Source organism: Eptesicus fuscus, chromosome 9 (assembly GCF_027574615.1).
Source record: "Eptesicus fuscus isolate TK198812 chromosome 9, DD_ASM_mEF_20220401, whole genome shotgun sequence".
In the NCBI taxonomy this organism is placed as follows: Eukaryota; Metazoa; Chordata; class Mammalia; order Chiroptera; family Vespertilionidae; genus Eptesicus; species Eptesicus fuscus.
In genome coordinates, this window is record NC_072481.1 from 40,784,316 (window position 1) to 40,803,711 (window position 19,396).

General features: G+C 45.5%; 1 long non-coding RNA gene across 4 annotated transcripts; it reads left to right on the forward strand.

The window, feature by feature from the left end:
• The first annotated feature begins 1,156 nt into the window (after positions 1-1,156).
• Positions 1,157-17,436, forward strand: LOC114230730 (uncharacterized). 4 transcript variants are annotated; one of them, XR_008557017.1, is made up of 5 exons: positions 1,157-1,235; positions 1,819-1,895; positions 4,030-4,234; positions 4,602-4,781; positions 17,234-17,436. It is a non-coding gene; the product is annotated as an uncharacterized LOC114230730 (long non-coding RNA). The 4 variants fall into 4 exon arrangements; XR_008557015.1 differs by lacking the exon at positions 17,234-17,436 and having other exon boundaries at positions 4,602-4,809; XR_008557016.1 differs by lacking the exons at positions 1,157-1,235; positions 1,819-1,895; positions 17,234-17,436 and adding exons at positions 2,092-2,129; positions 2,933-3,180 and having other exon boundaries at positions 4,602-4,809.
• The last annotated feature ends 1,960 nt before the right edge of the window (positions 17,437-19,396 follow it).

Sequence of the window (19,396 nt, forward strand, 5' to 3'; positions counted from 1 at the left end):
TTAAGTAATTGCCCAAGTTCACATGGAAATCAAGTGATGGCAACAGTATTAGAACCCAGGTTTGAACGATTTTTGAGCCTAAGCTCCTAATCACACTCTGCTGTTTGCAAAAGTTTTAGGGCTCCTGCCACCCCACCCTCTGACTTGCAAAGTGTTATAGTATTTTATAACTGGAAGGGACCTTCAAGTCCTTGTTTGCCCGAGAATAAGGGGTTCTCACCATACAGGACTTTTAGTTTTAAAATCAGGACAATCCCAGTCCAACCAGCCTGAGTTGGTCACCCTAGGGGCTATACGGTTGGCAAAATTATCAAAGCGATAAAAAACGCAAAGGCTTCTAGACTACTATGAGGTACTCTTATTACCTCTTCCTGAAAGAGAGGGGAAATGACTTACCCAAGGTCACAGGCTCCTCAGTAGACAGAGCAGGAGCTGGAAAACAGATCCTGGGCCCCTCCTGCCATTTCTCTTTTCCAATAAGTGAAGCTGCGAATGCGAGTCAAGGAGCATTTATTAAGCCCCTACTTTGGAAGAAGCCGGGCTGTGGGCTAGCACAAGACCAGCAGAAATAAGAAGCATCTAAGCAGCGTTGTCCACTAGAACCTCCCAGGATGGGGGAAATGGTCTATAGCTCTGCTCCCCTATGGAAGTCATTAGCTGTGTGGGACTAGTGTGACCAAGAAAGTGAATTTTAAATTTTAATTTTTAGTTAATTTTCATGTCAATAGCCACCTGTAGCAAGTGGTTGCCATATTGAAAAGCGCAGGTCTAATGGATATGATTAGTATTTCAGAGGGATTTTCTTCCACTTATTCCAGAGGCATTTTCAGAGAGCAGATTCTATAGTAGGTTCACTCTTAAAAGAGAAAATTATTTCTTTTCTAAAAGGCAGGGGAGATGGGAACAGAAAGGAAGCACCATTTGTGGGTGGTGTCCTGGGTGCCAGGCCTGAGGAGACAGTGGTCACTTATTCTGGAGGACTGTGGCTGGTGAGTCTGCATTTCCAATAGCTCCCAGGTGACGCCACGGCTGCCAGGTCAGGGACCACACTTTAGGTAGCAAAATCCTGTCTCTCTTTAAAAACAAACTCCCTCCCTTCCTTCCACTGTCCAAAACCACTTACTATGGAGAGAAGGAGAAAAGAGAAGCATTCAAGCTCAGAGAAAGAGCGTGTTCCCTTGTTAACCTGAAAGAGGACACCTTCACCATTGGAGAGTTGAGGGTCTCCTTCTCAGGTGAGTTTCATCCAACATCCATCTCCTCTTGGTTCCATTGGGTGGCACACACAGCCAGGAGAGGGTATTGAATCAAAGGGTGGGCACTGCCAAGAACGTGTGCTTTGGAATGAGGCCTATTTGGGGAAGGATCCCATTTCAGCTCCCTACCATCGATACATCCTTGTGCAAATCGCCATCATCCATCCCTCTGCGCCTCCACGATCGCTCTTCAGCCTGTTGAAAATGAGTTTGTAACTTGTGGCGATGTGGTAAGAGAAATGGTGTGGAAAGTGCTCGACAGAGTACATAGCTAACAAATGAGTGTGTCTTCCTCCCCTCTACACCCCTCTCACCCTTCCTTAGCCTCACCTCTTCTGGGAAGCATCCTCCAAAGGCAATGCTGCCTGGTGGAGAGACAGGGCACCTGGAGTCGGGTTGAATTCTCCTGGACTTTATTCCAGCCTCACTTCCCACCATGCACTGCTGGCGGGAGCTCTGTGGGGAAGGCCAAGAACCCGTTACTCCACCTTCTTACCCAGCACCCAGCACAGACAGTTCCTCAGGCCTGCGTCACCTTCTCCTCTCTGCATCCCTCCTCTAGATTGGAACCACAGGACAGAGAGGGAGAGAGCAAGAGTGCAAGCCTACTCATTACAGTGTGTTTGTGCTGAAATCCAAGTAAGTTTTGTTTTGTTTAAAAAAAAAAGGAATTATATAATTTCTGTGACAGAAGCAGAGTTTACGTCAAGGGCCCATGTTTTCATTGACTCTGATGATGTCTTGTCTTGTGCCTCAGAAGAGTCCTAGAGGCAAGACTAGGATGTTAATCTGAAATGAGCACAGCTCTTGTCAGCAGCCCTGCCTGTGAGGAAGGGGATCCTACACTCCCTTTCAGCTCTTCATCTCTCCCAGGTGCGGGGCGAGGGGGTCTCTTCACGAGGGCCCCCTGGACTTGCAGCTGCTGACTCCTGCTGTATAAGTCATACAAACACTCTTGGTTGTCCATTACCTGTCTGAGCCACCTACTGAACTGTCAGCTTCTGGGTCAGCAACATACAACTCACCATAGCCACGTTTGGCATATACTTGGAGTTCAATAAGCATGTGTCAGAATGTATTGGCTGTTCATTGTTTTGATACTACCTACTGTGCTAGATTGCAACATGGATTTCTATTCTTCAACCCACCCCACTCGCCATCTCTCCTATGACTAAGCCCCCACCATGTCCCTATTCTGTCCCCACCCACCTACACACACACACACACACACACACACTGCTGCTGTCTTTCTGGGGTGAAACCAGACAAAAACCTCAATCACAAAAAGAGCTTGAAAAAAAATACAGCTCCAAAGCATGCATTCTTCTTTTTAACATCGAGAGAGAAAAGAAGACCCCATTCTGCAGGGACCCTATTTATTTTCCTTCTCGAAATGTTCAGAGAAGACTAGATTAAAATAGAAGTTGGACAGAGGCCATGCAGACACGATAGCTCAGCTTTTGACAGTTACTCATCTTATATCTGATTAAGGATTGCCTGGCAATTGACAACGGTTTCTCCTGCGGGCCTGGTTGGACCCAGACCCCCCTCTGCTGGGCCTTCCCCTCACAGTCCCAGGTCTTTTCAGGGTCTGTGTCCAGGCTGGGGGCCTGGAGATTCCGAGCTCCTGTTATTTCCCTCCCTCCCTCCCTGCTTCCTTCCTTCTCTCCTGGCAGAGGCTATATCCTGTTGCTCTGAACAAGGCCCAAGAGAAAGGCCAGCAGCGAGTTATTGTGCTGGGAATGAAGACAAATGAGCCCCTTGCTGCGGGGCTCCTGGCATCCTGCTGGAGGAAGGAAAGGACAATGCTCCAAGCGAGCTGGCTCTGCTGACCCCAGGAGGGGCTCCCCCACCCCTTTCCGGTGCAGCGTTTGTCAGCCTCAAAGCCTCTGCTTCCCGAGGAATCACTGGATGCACGTGTGAGGTGTGCGGTGCCCCCTGCCCGCAGGTTCTGATTCCAGGCCCGCCTCAGGAAGTGTGGCTCAGAGAGCCCTGGCTGGGACCCTGGAAGAGAGGCTTGGCTGCTTCCCTCTCTGCAATGGTGCCTCTGCTGGGCATTGTTATAAGAGCGCCCCGTATGCCTGAAAGTGCCACCTGCCTCAGTGGTTCCCAAACCTTGCTGCTCACTAAAGTCACAGGGGGGCATTGCAGCCCTCCACCTTATATGCCAGCCAGCTGTCTAGCACACAGAGCAGACATTTCAGTGTGCCTAGGAAACGTGCTGTGATGATCCCAGCCCCCCTTCCCTTACGCTGCTCCCTTCTGATCCCCTCTGGTAAACAGGTGGGGGAGACGTGGTATGTGCTGGGGACCAGAAGTGAGTCGGGAAAGAGCAGCAGTTAGGAGGCTGAGCTTCAGAGACAGGTTCCCGGCAATTAAAACACAGATCCACCACTAGACATGTGGCCTTAGGAGAACGTAGGAGCATTAGGTACTTCCCTTTATTCATCTAAAAAATAGGAATAATAATCATCACAGTAATAACTTCCTAGGATTATTGTGAGGGTTGAGTTGATATGTCCAAAGCTCTTAAAATAGTACTTGGCAGGTTGTGAACACTATATAAGTGTTAACTAATATCATTATCCTGATGTTCACAGGTCTATTTCTCCTTCGGTGAGCATAGAATGAGTAACTTTTCTGGATCTCGTGGTGGGCCAAGTACTGGTGCTTTAGGAATGAATAAAGTGAGCTTCTTGCCCCCAAGAGGTGTAAAGGTTAGCAGAGTCTTTCCGACTCATTAAGAACTAACTGTAAAACATTATTATCACAGGCCAAGTCCCCCAGGAAGCAAACTCAGAAGGTGTTTAGCCCACAGGACATTTGTAGGGAGTGGCTTGGGGTTAACATCTGCAGAAGGGGCGAGGGCAGAAGCAGGATTGGCAGTGAAGAGCAATCCAGGATGCAGGCCCCGCAGCAAATGTGGCCAACCCCAACGAGATCTCTGGAACCAGAATGACCCTTCAAAGTGTCCAAAGGTAGGTCGAGGTGGCCAAGTCTTCACACACCTGCATCTATCAGTCACTGGACGTGGGCTGCCCCAGGAAGGGTATGACCTGGGGAAGGTGACTTGGCAGCTGGGCATCTCTGAAGGCTGTTTGCTGACAGCACTCCCAATAGCTGGAGTAACAACAAGCTCTTCATTCAAAGGGGATCAGGATGGTGCAAAACAGCTTCCAAGCCCAAACATGGAAGGGCAATTCTGATGAAATGACAAAAAGTGAAAATGAGTATTTTAAAGGATGAGTAGTTACTAATATATTTTAAACCCCTGATAGTTCTATGGCATTTCATAGTTTTCAGAGCATTCTCCATACAAAAGCTTATCCATGCCTTCCATTCTAGGGTCTCCAGGCAGCTGAGAAGCCATATGTTGTAACAGGAAAAGCACTGGGTTTGGAGCAGGAGAGGGCAAGTGAATCCTGTTCTGCCACAGTGTAGCAGAGAGTCATTGAGCAAGTTCCTCATGTTCCCTGGGTCTACTCTATGAAGAGGAAATGATCATACATAATTCACAGATCTGCTGTAAGCATGCAATTAAGTAATAGACATAAAACAGAGTTTCTGGCACATAGTTGGAACTCAAAAAATAGTAACAACAAAAACAACTTTAAAAAAGCAACAATAAGAAATATTGTCTTCCCTAATTACAAACAAAAATACTGAGGTAAGATCATTTTCTAGGATCATTTCTATAGGTACATCCAAGTCTATGGCTTACGCACTGAGTCCAGTACTATGTGCCCCCAATATTTATTATCTTACCTACAGAACCTGTAGAAGTTGAACAACCTTGGAGGGGTCAATTCAGGTGTTTTGTTTATGACTAACATTAGAAGGAGTGTTAGAGATCATCTTTTTGTAACCTTCATAAATCCAGGGCTCTGGGTGGCCTCATCTCTACATAGAATTGACTGTAAAGGGACATGAGCCAGTAGTAATTAAGAACAAATCCCCACTTTTTTCCTTGTGTTTCTTGGGAACTTTAAGGAAGACCAATTCTCATTACTAATTTATTAAATTATACTGTTCCAGAACCACACACTATGCTTCCTGCAAAGCACATACTGTGTGCTCCAGTGTTCCAACAAATACAGGGACACCATCTCACACTTCGGCCTTCAAGGTTTTATTTCCTTTCCTATATCTCCTTCTCAGCTCTAGATTCCATAGATCAACTATTTTTCCCTTTCTTTCTGCCTTTACATTTCCCTCTACCCATTTCCCAGATTTAGCATCACATAAATCAAGAACCCTTATTAGCCAAGTTAAAACTTGCATAGATGAACTGGGTCTGTGAAGGAGGAGGAGGAGGCTATGGGCACCAGCAATAGTCAAAATTGTTAATAACTGATGCAGTATAGAAACCTATGACTCAGAATAGATTGCCAAAAAATCGAATTAAGGTCCCAGAGGCCCCCTGATGTGCAATTACTTAACTATTTGGTTGCTGAAGGAAGAAGTCTGAGGAGTCTTGGGGGAGGGTCTCCAATGGCTGAGGCAGCAAAGGGGCCTACTCAAGAGGCTCAGGCCAGCAGTGACTTAAGAATTAGTATAAAATATTTGTTTCCACTATTTTAACAACTAGTACAGTCTTACAAGTAAGTTGCACTGTGTTGTCTATCTCTTAAGCCTGAGCTCTTACCACCACCGTATGTACCCCAAAAAGCATCCAAGGAGTTTGACTATGGAAACCATAGCACATTGCCTCCTTTCTCTCTCACACAATGTTACAGTAGTACTAGAGGCCCGGTGCACGAAATTCATGCATGGGAGGGGGGTGTCCCTCAGCCCAGCCTGCACCCTCTCCAATATGGGACCCCTCGAGGGATGTCCGACTGCCCATGGGATCGGGCCTAAACGGGCAGTCGGACATCCCTCTCACAATCCAGGACTACTGGCTCCCAATTGCTTGCCTGCCTGCCTTCCTGATTGCCCCTAACTGCTTCTGCCTGCCAGCCTGATCACCCACTAACCACTCCCCTGCCTGCATGATTGATGCCTAACTGCTCCCCTGCCAGCCTGTTTGCCCCCAACTGCCCTCCCCTGCTGGCCGGTCACCCCTAACTTCCCTCCCTTGCCAGCCTGGTTGCCCCTAACTGCCCTCCCCTGCAGGCCTGGTCCCACCCAACTGCCCTCCCTGCCGGCCTGGTTGCCCCTAACTGCTCTCCCCTGTCGGCCTGGTCCCCCGCAACTGCCCTCCCCTACAGCCCTGGTACCCCCCAACTGCCCTCCTCTGCAGGCCTGGTCCCGCCCAACTGCCTCCCCTGCAGGCCTGGTCTCCCCCCCAACTGCCCTCCCTTGCAGACCTGGTCCCCCCCCAACTGTCCTCCCCTGCAAGCCTGGTCACCCCCAACTGCCCTCCTCTGTCAGTCCAGTCACCCCTAACTGCCATCCCCTGCAGGCCTGATTGCCCCCAACTGACCTCCCCTGCTGGCCTAATCGCCCACAACTGCCCTCCCCTGCTGGCCATCTTGTGGCGGCCATCTTGTGTCCACATGGGGGTGGTCATCTTTGACCACATGGGGGCAGCCATCTTGTGTGTTGGAGTGACAGCAATTTGCATATTACCCTTTTATTAGATAGGATTACCATTTTTATTATTATTTCTCAAAAGTAAGCAGTCCACAGCTGCAGCTCCACCCTTGCCTCAGACCAACCTTAATGTGGGTCTCAGCACCTTTTTACTCTCCCAAAGAAATTCATTAACACCAATTATGGATTTTCCTGGATATCTTAGCAGGGAGACTGAGGAGGTGATTTACATTACACATTCCAGAACAAGGGTTTGAAATCCTTCTTTGACATCTTTCTTCTCCTGAATCTATTTTTTGGTGCTGCCCCTAAACTTGCTCATCTGTTTACCACATCAAGCTCTATTCCCCCACTTCCAAATTCTCCCATGAGCCTCCCTCAGTCTCTTACTCCATTTTATTTCTTGACCAAATTTCACATCTAAACTTGCACATTCTACTCTGTAAACCCAAAGGGCTGCTGTTATCCAGCTGACCCTCTTTGGAAGGTAGTTTAACTCTTTAGGGATCACAGCTCCACCCCCACCCCACACAGCCTACCAAAGTCCCTTCTAAACAAGCACAGAGCCCGCCCTGAATGGTGTTCTAGTAAAATTTCCTCTATCTAATTCATTTCTACTCCATGTACTACTAATATTGGGTACTTTGGCACATAATAAGCACTTGGTAAATGGCAACTGTTATTGTTATTTGTAGAACATTCTTATTTGTTCTTAGGAAAGCAGGCTTCTTACTGAGCTCTACTAAGAAATATACATAACTAATGGAGTAGTTTTGCACTAATTTATACCTTTATAAAAACAAAATGCAAAAGTGGCCTTCTCTAATATTTGCTCAAATGATAAAGACACCACAGTTTTACATGTCATAGCATTTTTTAAAACTAGAATTTGCTTGAATCTAACCAATGAAATAAATCAATAAGGAGGGTTGAATTGGTATGGAAACATTCTCGCCTAGTCTCTAAATAACAAGGACATCTGCTCTTTATAAAAGCAGTAATCATTTGGGGGAGAAAGGGAAACAAAATAGCCATGAGTTTGCTTGATGTAGAATACAGATGGCCACCAAGCAATATTAGCAGTTAGGCAAAATCATCAAAATTCCAAATGTCATTCATCTGCTTCCAGAATTGGGCTAGCATGTCTTATTGAATCTCTTACAGAGAAACAAAGGTGTGTGTGTGTGTGTGTGTATGTGTGTGTGTGTGTGTGTGTGTGTAACATATACAGAAAGTCTTAAGCAGTTTATGTCTATTTCAATCATCTTCCTAAAGCAGTTAACCTTGACCCCAAAGCTGATGAATTCTGCTTTCCACCACAGCTGGAGAAGAGGGAATGTCTGCTATTCTTGGGCAGAAAGGGACTGACCATGGGATTCCCCTTTTTAGAACTATCTGCTCCATGCCAGACATTGCAGATCTTGATAATCTGTCAAGCTTCCATAGGATTTTCTAATTCTTTTTTATTTCGAGTGTCTCCAGTTTAGGGACATGAACCCAAGGCATTAGTGATAGGGGATATGAAACTAGGAGAAACAGATCACAAGAGACAGAAACCATGGGGAATAGCAGTTATTGAGCACCCACTATATCTCAGGCATGCTGCCAATGGCTTTTACTTATATGATGAAGTTTCGTCTTCACTACATTCCTAGACATTGGTATTATTATTTCCATTAAATAAAGGAGGAAACTGAAACTCAGAGGGTAAGAGGCTTGTCCAAGTTCTTGGAGCTAGTGAGAGGCGGAGTTTAGTAGTTTCTTGGTCTTCTTCTGATTCCAGCTCTTACATTCTCTTCAGTATCCTATCTAATAAAAGACTAATATGCAAATTGACCGTACCTCCGCTATACCCACAAGCCATGCCCACCAACCAATCAGGAGTGCTTATGCAAATTAACCCAACCAAGATGGCTGTGGCCACGGAGCTGCAGCAAGCAGGAGACTTGGGTTTCCCTGGCAATGGAGGAAGCCAAGCTTTCCTGCCGCCCTGGCCGGCCCTACGCTCAAGGCTACAAAGTTTCAATTATAGAAGATAAATAAATCCCAACAAAAATGGCGGCAGCTACGGAGCTGGAGCTGAGCAGGGATGGAGGAAGCCAAGCTTCTGCAGCCCTCACCTGACTCTGCTCAGGGCTACAAAATTTCAATTATAGAAGATAAATAAATCCCAGATACCAGGGCCTCTGCTTGGGTTGCTGGGGGGTGTGGCTGGCCTGCAAACCACCACAGGCCCCTCACCCAGGCCACCCCACACCCCAAGGGAACCCCCACCCTGATCCAGGACATCCTTCAGGAAAAACCATCTGGCCCCCACCCATGCACCAGACCTCTATCCTATCTAATAAAAGAGTAATATGCAAATTGACCATCACTCCAACACACAAGATGGCTGCCCTCATGTGGTCAAAGAAGACTGCCCCCATGTGGACACAAGATGGCCGCCACAAGATGGCCAGCAGGGGAGAACAGTTGGGAGGGACCAGGTCTGCAAGGGAAGGCAGTTGTGGGTGATCAGGCCAGCAGGGGAGGGCAGTTGGGAGGGACCAGGCCAGCAAGAGAGGGCAGTTGGGGGTGATCAAACCTGCAGAGGAGGGCAGTTAGGGGTAACCAGGCCGGCAGGGGAAGGCAGTTGGGAGGGACAAGGCCTGCAGGGGAGGGCAGTTAGGAGTAACCAGGCTGGCAAGGGAGGGCAGTTAGGGGTGACCGGCCAGCAGGGAAGAACAGTTGGGGGGGACCAGGCCTGCAGGAGAAGAGGGGGGGGAACCAGGCCAGCAGGGGAGGGCAGTTAGGGGCAACCAGGCCTGTAATGGAGGGCAGTTGGGGGTGACCAGGCCTGCAGTGGAGGACAGTTAGGAGTGACCAGGCCTGCAGGGGAGGGCAGTTAGCAGTGACCAGGCCAGCAGGGAAGGGAAGTTAGGGGCAATCGGGCCAGCAGGGGAGCAGTTAGGCGTTGATCAGGCTGGCAGGGAAGTGGTTAGGGGGTGATCAGGTTGGCAGGCAGAAGCAGTTAGGGGCAATCAGGCAGGCAGGCAGGCAGGCAAGCAGTTGGGAGCCAGCAGTCCTGGATTGTGAGAGGGATGTCTGACTGCCTGTTTAGGCCCAATCCCACCAGGATCGGGCCTAAACGGGCAGTCGGGCATCCCTCGAAGGGTCCCATATTGGAGAGGGTGCAGGCTGGGCTGAGGGACACCACCGCCCCCCCCCCCCCCCGTGCATGAATTTCATGCACCGGGCCTCTAGTAATAATAATAAGCATCTCCATTGCTGAGTTCTCCTTAAATTTAAGCTCATTGTAGATCTTATCTCAGGAAATCCTCATTGCTACCTCTTTGTTCAGTGAGTTATCCCCCATGATATAACTGAGGAAACTATAGCTCAGAGAGGTTGAGTAACATGCCTGTGGATGCTCAGCAGTCAGTGGGAAAGTTGGCCTGAGAATGAGGTCTGTCTGACTCCAAAGTCAGTCTGCCTTCAGCCATTGCTGTGCTACCTCTTCAAGAGTGGATGAGAGCCCTAACCGGTTTGGCTCAGTGAATAGAACGTCGGCCTGCGGACTCAAGGGTCCCAGGTTTGATTCCGGTCAAGGGCATGTACCTTGGTTGCAGGCACATCCCCAGTAGGGGCTGTGCAGGAGGCAGCTGATTGATGTTTCTCTCTCATCGATGTTTCTAACTCTCTTTCCCTCTCCCTTCCTCTCTGTAAAAAATCAATAAAATATATATATTTTTAAAAAGAGTGGAGGAGAAGGGCTGGCATCTGGATACATCTTCTGTGTGGGACAGTTCATGTGTTTGACTACTTCCATCCCTGACTCCCTGGTCTCTGATGTCCCTGGGGAGCTTATTGATTTCCAGATCCCTTCTTTAAGGGTTCCTGGGAGAATTAAGTAAGTTGATACATGTTTTAAAAAATTCTTAAAGCAGTGTGTAGCATTGGAGGTGCTCAAGTTTTGTTATTTATTATTCATTAGATCTTTACAGGCATTTCTCATCGAATTCTCACAAACTTATAAGGTGAGTACAATTATTCCCATTTTACAGATAATAAAACTGAGACTCAAAGAAGTTAATTTTTCCCAGGTTCACACCAAGAGCATGAATTCGAGCCCTGAATTGAGGGACTCCAGATTTGTTGTCACATCTACTGTTGCCAGCTCCTTCCCTCTGCCTCTAGCTCCCAAAGATTCTGGATTTGGGAGACTACGAGCCCCACACTGGTTCTATGACTGAAGCCCACTTATGACTCAGGCGTTCACGCTGAATCAATGCACATGCTGTGGACTTCCTAAATTCAGCTTCATTCTGTATTGCAATGGGCCAGAGATTGAAGCTGGCAAGTCTGGCTCCTCTAACATCCCAAGTTCTGGCATGGATGTGAGCATGCAATGTTTAGTCTATTGTTTGTTTCCAGCAAGTCTACATCTCAAACCCTTTTAATAGAGGATTATGACTTAGGAATCCAGAACGAATGGTTTTTCCAAAGCACTCCTGGTCATGTCTTCTGCATTTATTCATGCGAAGATGTTTTATCATGTTACCTTTTCCAGCTGATGCAACTGAAAATGTCAAATATCACGGGGGCTGGGAATAACTGACAGGCCTTTCAGAGGTGCTGTGTGTTTAGGCCCGTGAAACACATTTTCACTTCCAAAATGTTTTTTTTTTTTTAAATTGAGAGCTGTTTGCAATGACTATATTAAATATTCAAAACTACTCCTTTCAGTCACAGTTATTCTAAATTGTAGAAGGGCATTTGGAGGTATGTGATAATGGAGTCTGACTCTAAGGAGATGAATCCCAGCTCCTTTCCTTACAAGATGTGTGACCTGAGGCAAATACCTTCATTTGTCAAGGCCTCGACTCCGTATCCTCATCTATAAAAAGAAAATAGTAATAGACTTATTATACTCCATGACGCTAGTGTGAGACTTAGTGAGCAAGTGCATGTAAAATGCTTACACATGCCTAGATACATGGTAATAGCTCACTACTGGTTGGATCTTATTATTCAAAGCCAATACCCCTCAATTCCTTTGGGGATTTAATAATTTGGGTAAAAGCTTGGCACAGAATAAGTGCTCAAGTATCCGTCATCAATAGCATTGTGATTGTTATTGTTGATGATCATACTTAACCCTGGAGTCTACCTCTTGTGCACTCATCCATTCATCCATTCACAAACCCAAAGTCTGATATTCTCTCTGCACTGGAGTGAGTCAGACACCATCCCTGGTTTTGGGAAGATCACAAAATCATGGGGGGAGGCTAGCTAATCAGGAGAAGGGTTTTAGCCACCTCGACAGAATGAGAGAGTGTTCTGGGGCCAGCCGAGCAGAAACCAGAAACCGGTTGGAAGCAGTAACTTCTGGAGCAGGAATAAAGAGCAGGAAAAGCTCTCAGAAGAAGGCACTAGCTGAGGGCTGGCTGAAGGAAGTGTGGATGTTCACTGGAGAGACCAGGGCAGAGGGGGACAACTCCAGGCAGGCAGCCTTGAAATATGAGGCAGCAAGTGTTGAACTTGGGAAAGTGCAGATGGTTTGGAATGTTTTACGCATAGGAACAAAAACATGGAAAAGGAGTTGAGTGAGAAAAGAGCTGGCTAAGGCACAGGGTGGAGGGCCGTCTATGCATAGTAAGGACTTGGGCTCCATACTCAGCCTGTTTGAGGAGTAGGAAGGTCTGAGGGGCTAGAGAGTTGTAGGGGTGGAGGGGAGGAGACGGAAGGGAGAGATACAGGAACTAAGACTGGAGAGAGGGCCCGGGCCTTATCACTGGTGTAAGAGGCCCCCGATTTCCTTGCTCCCCTTTCTAATACTCTGCCTGCCTTGAGAGCATCCTGAAGGCCACTGTCACACAGACTGAACCCAGATGTGACCTCAAGTGCCCCTCCCAGTGGAAAGCCTCCATGCTCCATGCGAGGTCACACCCTTGGCTCACATGTACTCTGGCAAAAAGGGCCCAGGGCACCTTCCATCAACATATATTTTTCTCCCTTTAGCCTCTTCATCCTCCTATCTTTAATTTTAAAAAGGGTGCAGAACATGTGATTTGAAGAGGGAAGCATTGCTTTCAAGGTTTTGTATTTCACTCTAAGGATGGAAAAGGAAAAGAGTCTACTCCCCCCAAATTTTTATTTGGAAAATTTTAAACTCACAGAAAAGTTGCAAGAATAATACAATGGTGCCTTTGCCCTTCGAGCAGCCCCACCAAGTATTCACATTGGACATCATTTGCTCTCTCTCTCTCTCTCTCTCTCTCTCTCTCTCTCTCTCTCTCCTCTCTTTCTTCTCCCCTGTGTTTATCCATTTTACCTTTTTGCTGAACCATTTCAACATTATGCAGACAACATAATAGTTTGCTACCAAATATTAAGCATGGATCCCTTAAGAACATGTAAACAGGAATATTCTCCTATTTAACCACAGTTTTCACACTTAGAAAACTTACATTGATAATATACTATACATATTATAATATCATGTAATATGCAGTCAATATTCAAATTCTCCCAATTGTCCCCAAACTGTTTTTTATTCCTGTCCTGTTTTGTTTATCCAGGATTCAATCAAGGATCATGCATTTTAACTACCTTTATTTTATTTTTTTTAGTATCCTTTCATGCCAGTGAAATGTTTGAAGAGTCTAGGCCAGTTGTTGTGCACAATGTCCCTCAATCTGAATTTGTTTATTTTTGGTAATTAGATTCAGGTTAATCAGTTTAGTTTCATCATGAATACTGTATAAGTGATGTTGAATCCATCTTAGGGCCACATATCAGGGGCCATAGGATGTCCCATCATTGAGATATTATCTTTGATCGTCTGGCTAAGTGGTGTCCACCAGCTCTCTCCACTGTGGAGGTAACTTTATGCCTTTGTAATTGATAAATAACCTAAGGAGTGGTACTTTGAGGCTATAAGTATACCATTGCTCAACATTGTTTAATCTAATGATTTAGCATCCATTGATGACTCTTTTTTGAATCCAGCATTATGCTAGTTGTAAATGGTGATTTTCTATTTTTAGCTTTTCTGTCACACTTCTTAATTTATGCTTTCCTTGCCACACACCTCTAGGACTCACCCACTTCTGATAGTCTTGTTGCTTAGATTAAAATGTCCAAGATTCAACTTCCTCCATTCAAATTCAAAGTCCAGTTGGTCCAGCTTAGGAAAAGGTGGTGCAACTTAATCACAGTTGCACCAACACCAGGGGAAGGGGTCATTCCTCAAAGAAAGCTTGAGGTGCAATCATTACTAGTGGGAGCAATGGAAGCCAGGCAGACAGAAGCAACAGATACGCATTAGAGCAAGGAATTAATATTGCTAGGCCTTCTCCCATCACTGCATGAGATACTCTAGTCCCCAAAGAGCACTTGTTTAAAAATAATAGAAAAAAATCTTACATCAAAATATCAGTAAGCTATTCAGGAGTGGTTCAGTGCTCAGAGCGGCCCAGACTCCTTGCATCCTATACTTCATCGTGTGTGTGGCTTTCATTCCCAAGGATACCTGTTGGTAGCTCATCCAGCTCAAGTTTTTACTATTTCATTCTGAAGCAGGGAACAAGTAGAAGTAGAAACTCATCATACTGTTGCCCTATGTATAAGGATATTTCCTGGAAGTTGGACATAGCATTTCTGCTAGCTTCCCACTTAGTCACATGGCCGTGCCTAGCTACAGTGAAAACTGAGGAAACGTGGTCTTCCTTCTGGACAGCCATTTGCCCAACTAAGAACTGGGGGTTCTATTAGTCCAGAGGAAGGGGAAACCAAACTGGGAATAACTAGCAGCATCTTCCACAGTTCCCATAGAGACATGCTCATTTTAAAGGTGACAAAAAAGAAAGCTCAGTGAAATGGAATAACCTGGTAAAAGTCACAGACAGTAAACCATTGTGTCTGCTTCCGAACAATGCTATCCTGGAGTGATTCTGATTTTGTCTCATTTGCTCCCCACTCTAACTCTATATGTCAATGCAGTTTTGTTAAATGGCCTTCATTGTGGATTGAGTTGCAGCTTCATGACCTAATAACATTAGCAATATCAGGTCTTTCTTAGAAATGGCCTGTTCCTTTCTGGCCAATGTTGCCTAGACCAGTGGTCGGCAAACTCATTAGTCAACAGAGCCAAATATCAACAGTACAATGATTGAAATTTCTTTTGAGAGCCAAATTTTTTAAACTTAAACTTCTTCTAACGCCACTTCTTCAAAATAGACTCGCCCAGGCCGGGGTATTTTGTGGAAGAGCCACACTCAAGGGACCAAAGGGCCGCATGTGGCTCGCGAGCCGCAGTTTGCCGACCACGGCCCTAGACCATCAGCACCGACAGCTGAAATCCTGGTATGTACGTGACAGTGACAAAGATGCAGATGGAAAATAGAATGACAGTGGGTGTGTGTTGGAAAGTGCCCCAGCCTGGGAGCCTGGATACTGAGTTTCTCGTCACTCATTAATCGTGTGCTCCTCGTCGGATCAGGACCCACTGTCCCCTGTTTCCTCCCCCACGTGTTCCCTCCAGCTCCAATTCTTTCTCATTTTAGGTGATATCTGCTTGCAGGATGATTCAAACTGGAATCTGGATTCTAAAAGTATTTAGAACCTCCACTTTTCTATGGGGTACAATTGTGAATCTGTTGAATTGCAGGGCCTGGCTTGCTAATTGGCTTTGCATTTTGATTTTGTAAAATCTCCGAAGATTACTGGGAAATGCTCATCAACCAGATGCTCTATGAGAGCAGGAACCTTGTTTAATTTTCTCACCATTATATCCCTGGCAATGGTCACAGCTCTCGGTACATGGTGAGCTCTATAATATTGATTGACTTATTGACTGACCTAGATGATATCCTTGCTAGACAACTGCAATCAATTATTCCCCTCCTCCCCCTCTTCAAAAGCAATCATGAGCCTCAAGGAAAGGAGTAAGGAAACTAGGATTTGTACAGGACTTATTTTACCTGATTCACGTTTCACAATCACTCTTCAAGAAACCTATTAGAACACCCCTTTCTTTCCTTTATTTTAAAATATATTTTTATTGGTTTCAGAGAGGAAGGGAGAGAGAGAGATATACAAATATCAATGATGAGTAAGAACCACTGATGAGCCACCCCCTGTGTGCTCCCCCCCCCCCCCACCGGGGATAGAGCCCTCAACCTGGGCATGTGTCCCTTTCTTTATGGATGAGAAATCTGAGGTTCAGAAAGATAAAGTCACTTGTTTAAGATTACATCCTTTCTAAGGAGAAATGTTCAGAAATTATACAAAGAAAACTACAAAATGCACCTGAAATACACAGGAGCAGACCTGAACAGTGCTTACGCCATGAGCTATTACTGTCCAAAGTGAGTCGCATGGAGGAACAGCAAATAACTTGTGGCCATGATAATTTCCCACATCTCCATACATGGGTGTGGAGTGAGTGCCAGGAAAAAAGCAAAGTGCAAACACGTACACTTAGGGCACCACCTTTTGAGTAAGGAAGAAGAAAACACAAACATATCTGCTTACTTTTGCAAAAAGAAATGCAGAAACAATCTATACATACAAAAGCCTAAGTGACCATTACAACCAAACAACTGAAATGACCTGAACAACTGGAACGACCGGTCAACCAGTCACTATGACACACCCTGACCACCAGGGGGCAGATGCTCAATGCAGGAGCTGCCCCCTGATGATCAGTGCGCAACCACAGCCAACCTCCCATGCCGGCCAACCTCCTGTGGTCCCTCCCCCAGGCTAGCCCCGATCGCCAGCCAGGCCTAGGGACCCCACCCATGCACAAATTCGTGCACCAGGCCTCTAGTAAACGAGAAAGCAATAAAATTCTACCTGCAAAGGGCTGGGGGAATGAGGTGGAAGGGATCAGGGAGGAAGAAAACATCTCTATATGGTTTTGACTTTGGAAGCATGTTAATGTCCTAAATATTCCACAAATAAAATAAATCAACAAGGAAAAATGTAAAACTGAATACAAACAGAAATAAATGTACCCTGTAATTAATTACTCAAGATACTCAAAGGGGAAAAAACTACTATGTAAGACATTATTGGTACAATTGGGGGAAAAAATGGAATATAGACTGTATATAAAAGTGGTCTATTAATGTTAAAGTTCCTGAAACTTCACTGAGTTTATATAAGAAAATATACTTGTTCTTAGGTAATACACACTAAAGTACTAAGAGGTGTAATATATGGGGCATGATATATGCCATCTGTTTTCAAATGTTTCCAAAAAATAAATTATACATTAATATATAATATTACAGAGTGTCCCAAAAATCTTCTTGCAGGTTTAAGCTTTAACAACTTTGGAAGTATAAATGTTACATACTTAAAAGCAGTATTATTTTAAAGTTTAGGTATATTTCTTTACATTTATTTCGTCTTGTGACTTGTGAATAACTTTTTATCTTAAATTTTTGTTTCAGAACCTAATTTTTTTGTTGTTGATGAACATTTCTCATTCAATCAGAGGGACTCAATCAAAAAATTAAAAGAAGAAGAGAATGGGATAGAAAATGTGGCAAAATGTTAAAAATTGGTGAATCTGGCCAAAGGGTACCTAGGAGTTCCCTGTACTATTCTTGCAACTTTTCTGTAAGTTTAAAATTTCTTCAAAAAAAAAAAAAAAGATTATATAATTGATGAGTGAGCTCTCCATGTTTTATTCCTAGGATAGTCTGATATCAAAGTTTTCTTCTTCCTTACTCAAAAGGTGGTGCCCTAAGTGTACGTGTTTGCACTTTGCTTTTTTCCTGGCACTCACTCCACACCCATGTATGGAGATGTGCATGCTTGTGGGAGATTATCATGGCCACAAGTTATTTGCTGTTCCTCCATGCGACTCACTTTGGACAGTAATAGCTTGTGGCGTAAGCACTGTTCAGGTCTGCTCCTGTGTATTTCAGGTGCATTTTGTAGTTTTCTTTGCATAATTTCTGAACATTTCTCCTTAGAAAGGATGTAATCTTAAACAAGTGACTTTATCTTTCTGAACCTCAGATTTCTCATGCAAAGGAGATGCATTCTTCTTCATTGCACCTCCTTTCATTTCAACTGACCCGTTCTCACTCTAATCTTTGGGCCAGTCAGACCATGGGCACCACTGGCCAGGACAGGGCAGTCACCCTGCAGCCTTGGAGCAGAGGAGGGAAAAGGCTCCCGATGCCCTTGGCTTTGAGGGACTCACTCTCTAATCCACTGAGCTAACCAACTCCAGACCTTTCCCTGCAGAGAACCGTGTAATAGGCATGTAAAAGCGATGAAGGGGATTGCTGTGGAAACTTGTGTAAATAACTCTTTGGCAGGAGAAAGATGGCCAACACTTGCTTTTTTGTTCTCTGGTATTCATTAGAGCCACCCTGTGAGGGACCTCTAAGCCCTGGATCTTATTCATCTATCTGAGTTCATTCTTGGTTCAGGGTCCGCATGGGTGTGGGTGTGGAAAGAGTTGGCAGGGATCAGAAGAGGGTCACTGACTCTGGCTTTCAGTAGTGAGTATGGTTCAGATGTCCCCAACTAGACAAGAATGATCTTGAGGCCAAATCTGATTGCTCACCATGCTTTTTCTAACCCATAACTTCCTCCTCCCCTCTCCTCACAGTCATTTATTAATTTATCCATCCAGCTATCTATCCATCCACTCACCCATTTACCCACTCAATAATAATAATAATTAGGCCCAAATCATGATAGGCATAGTGCTAGATGCTGGGAATATAGGGATGAATGAGGTCCTTGCCTTCAAAAAGAGAAAGGGACAAACAATTTAGTACAGTATGGTAAATGCTGCGATGGTCACAGATACAGGTACCAGAGAAGAGGGACACCTCGACGGGCCTGTTATGGTCAATCCAGGGAAGTCTTTGGAGCTGGGTGTGAAAAATGATGGGAATAGTGGGTTAGGCAGAGAAACAGCTGAGCTAAGGCAGGGTAACCTAAACTCTTCCTACTCAAAAGTGGGGTCCATTGATCAGCAGAAGCAGCATCACCCAGAGCTTAGAAATGCAGACTCTTGGGCCCTAGCCGATTTTGCTCATTGGTAAGAGCGTTGGCCTGCGAACTGAAGGGTCCCAGTTTGACTCCGGTCAAGGGCACGTACTTTGGTTGCAGACTCAATCCCTACCCTGGTTGGGGCATGTGCAGGAGGCAGTAAAGCGATGTGTCTCTCTCACATCAATATTTCTCTATGTCTCCCCCCCCCCTCCCTTCCACTCTCTGTAAAAATCAATGGGAAAATATTCTCAGGTGAGAATTAACAAAAAAAGAAGAAAAAATACAGACCCTTCCCCCCTCCCTACAGAAGCAGATTCTGCATATTAACAAGATCCTCGGGGAATTCCTATGCACATTAGTGCTTGGGAAGCCCTGGTCTAAATATGACTTCTTGGGGACATTACCAGTGGTTGCCAGGCATTGCACCCTTAGTGCAGAACCCCCTCTCAGCCACGGCCGCCTTCCACACAAACTCAGATTCAGCTCTGGGCTCTCCTTCTGCTCCCTTACTCATTTCAAACATCAACATCCCCGTCCTAAGGTTTTTGGGAAATGAGGAGTTCCTTCCTCTGGAAACATTGCTAGGTCAAGCTTTC